Consider the following 3,510-nt stretch of genomic DNA (forward strand, 5'->3'; position numbering starts at 1 on the left):
CCTTGTTATTTGCTAAAAGTTATGCTCACTTTGGCCTCTGTCTATTATGAAAACTTTGTCTCTATTCTCAATCCTCTCTCTTTGTTTATATAGATGGGTCATAATGAGGAGACCACCAGCATCAAAGATCAGGAGGACCAAGCTACGTTGTCCTTGATTGCATTCAATAAGGAGAAGCTTGTAGCTATGCAACAACAAGCACCAGAAGGAATGACTCAACCTAGGAGTTTTCAACAGTACCTATCACAAGGTCAAACCAACATACAAAAGGGACCAGTGAAGAGACAAGTAGCAGAAGCTTGGGAGAATATGAAGTCCAATGAAGATGTTGGAAGAATGGTGCGTGGATGCTAGGATCAACCACAGTAGAAGCAAGAACAAAAGGTCCAGAAGAAATAGGAGCAAGGAAGTAAAGTAAAGAGAAACTACATCCAAGGAAAATTGAATAATGTGGATATGATTACTACTCATGGAGCTAAGGAGGTTGTGTATGGTTTCATTCTAGTAAACTTAGCTTCTGCCATAGTGCTGTTTGACCCTAGAGCTTCACATTCATTTATCTCTAGCCAATATGTAGAAGATCATAAGATAACTATGCTTACAATGAGGAAACTAGTGATAGTTAAGTCCCCAAGAGGAGAAATGAAGGCATACCACATATGCCCAAAAGTTAGTCTTGACATAAAGGGGGTGAACTTCACGGCAAAGCTTATCGTTTTGGACTCAATGAAAAATGATGTTATCCTAGGATAGGGATGGTTATCTGCTTGTAAAGGAGTGATTAAGCAAGCCCAACATTTGGTTCTTCTAACAACACCGTTAGGAGAAAGAATTGAGTATGAAGGTATTAAGCCTGTACCTAAGGACAATGTGGATAAGAAGAGAAAGGAGGTCTCACCAGAGTCAGAATTGGGAAGCAATCAACATTCGAGTTCTACTACATTATCACATCCAACTCCAATCCCTGGTTAGATAAACTCAGACTCTAAAGAATTAGAAGTTTCTCAAGCTAAGATTACTCCACTCTTTCCATAGGAGGTGTGCATAGATGGGTGGACAATCACCTGTAAGGAGTTTCAACCCCGAAAGATCAAGCGAGCTAAAAAGCGGTCCAGTCAAACAAAGACGAACTTACAGAGTTAGCAAGCTAACAATACTCTAAGCAACAACTCTGTGGAGTATGACATCACTAAAGATCTAGCTAAGAGAAAGTGTTATCATTGCCATCAGGAAGGACACTATGTTAAATCTTGCCCACAGAAGGATCAACAATTACACCAAGGAAGTAGCCAGAGTCAGATTACTACCGGACTATTACAAAAAGTGTTAGTGATACCCAACCCGAAAGAAGCATTCGGTGAGAGTGGTGAATGAAGAAGTTATGCTAGACTATCCAAGATCCTTAGTTAAGGATATGAGTTGTTCCCTTTATGTAATAAAAATGATAGTATCGCAAGTAGAGACAATGATTGAACTGTGCATCTCTACTGCTTGTTGAATTGTCATTATGCTTATGATTGTTTTGAATCTTTGTAATGATTGCAATGATCTTGTTGGGTGTTCCCACAATTTCGTTTAGTTCATAGGTTTAAGGTATAAGGATTAATGAAATAAATAGTTGGATTATGGTTTTCTTCTGTTTTCCCTATCCTGTCTTCAGAGCGGCCTGTCTTTATCGGTTCATATCTATGATTTTGGACGATAAAAAATCATGAGGAAATTCTGGACAACAATAGACTTCAATCACAAGGTGATGCATTTGTGCTGTTTGGAACCAGGAACAATTTCTCTTGTGCATTGTTTTTGACCAAGTGAACTACAGAATTGGGAAAAGTGTTCTATAAGGTGGTTGTGGAGAATTTTATAAGCTTTCCAACGATATAAGCTACAACTTCATTGGATTAATAGAATGGGAGTTACAGCTGTCTTACCACACTGCTGTTTTTCTGCTTGCATGGAAATTCGGATATCTTGTCCTTGCCCATATACAAGAATATCATTGGGATGACAGAACATCTTGATACTAGTAAGCTCATCTAAAGAAGGTGCAAGCTACCCATATTGTGTCCCCTAGTTTATCTTTTCTTAAGGGGGTAGCCAAGTGGAAGAATTTGTAAGATGAAGTATCATACGTTCTAGTTTGCGCAGTGAAAGCTTGGTGGTACCCAAAGATGCAAGAGGAACTCAGAGTTTCAATGAGGTTTGGTTAGAAGTTCAAGAAAGGTTTATCCAAGATCATAAAGATTTTGGTAGAGCTACTGGAGAAGCTTTTAAATTAGGTTGGATCAAGAAACCTCAGGTAAGTGTTTGAAGGAATCCAAGAAGAGGTTGAAGTAAAACGTAGGTATTAGCTTTATTAGATCAGGACAAGAGCTTTATATTCACTATGATGCACCTTATCAAGGTGTGGGATGTGTCCTTATACGAGAAGAAAAGTAGTGGCTTGTTCATTAAGTCAACTAAGGAAGCTTGAGTTGAACTACCTAACATGTTATCTAGAGTTATCCATTGCGAAGCATGGAAGTACTATCTCTTTGAAGGAAAAAGTGACATCTAGGAGGATCACAAGAATATATAGGACATCTTCACCAAGTTGGTCTTGAGCTTGTGATAACCTTGTTGGAATGAGATTGATTATGACTTGGAAAAGTGCTATCACTTCAAGAAGCGAAGTCATGGCCAATGCCCTTAGCAACGGAGAATTGTGCTAAGAAGGTTCGGGTGACACCAAGGATTAAGAGTTGTATTCCTAGTTCGAGCAACTTAACCAAGACCATTAATGTTTTGAAGATTAGTGGTAGATTCTCTTTCGGACCAAGAAGATAAGGAAGCTTCGTTGAAAGGTGAACATATGAGGAAAGAGAATTATGGCCTAGTGATTAGGGTTACCTAAGAGTTGTTCATGGTACCTGTCAAAATTTTGGAATTAGTTAGGCAAATTACTTGGAGTAAGGGCAACAGGTATGCAAAGTAAAGTAGATCTTTATCAAGATGATAGAACTGCACGAGGAAGTAAAGAAGAACCCAAGGACAGAGTATTCCCATCTCTTAGTCGATGTCTTCCGAATCTTGTGGGCGAGATTCAACTTAAGGGGGGTAGAATTGTAACACCCTAAATTTTGCTCTTTTGAAATAGAGCTAAAATAATTTATTTATGAATTTTTGTGCACATGAAATATAGGAAAATAAAAATTTTCATTCATTTAAAGTTCATCATAAGGTAGTAACATGTGTGAGCATACATGCTGTTGCATTTTATTTATTGTGATGAATGGTGTTGATCCAAACTCCAAAGTAATTTGGAATGTTTTTGAAAAGGGTTTGAAAATGGCTTTGAAATAAAAGAAAAGAAAGAAAAGAAAAATAGAAAAATAAAAATATTTTTAAAGTTGTAAAGTTTATATTGGAAAGCCTAACAAAATTGTTCATTTTATTTGAATAGGGAAGTATATTTGAATCTATACTTGAATTTGATTTGAATTTGGCTTAGATTTGAAAACTAGAAATAGA

Source organism: Miscanthus floridulus, chromosome 14 (genome assembly GCF_019320115.1).
Source record: "Miscanthus floridulus cultivar M001 chromosome 14, ASM1932011v1, whole genome shotgun sequence".
Taxonomy (NCBI): Eukaryota; Viridiplantae; Streptophyta; class Magnoliopsida; order Poales; family Poaceae; genus Miscanthus; species Miscanthus floridulus.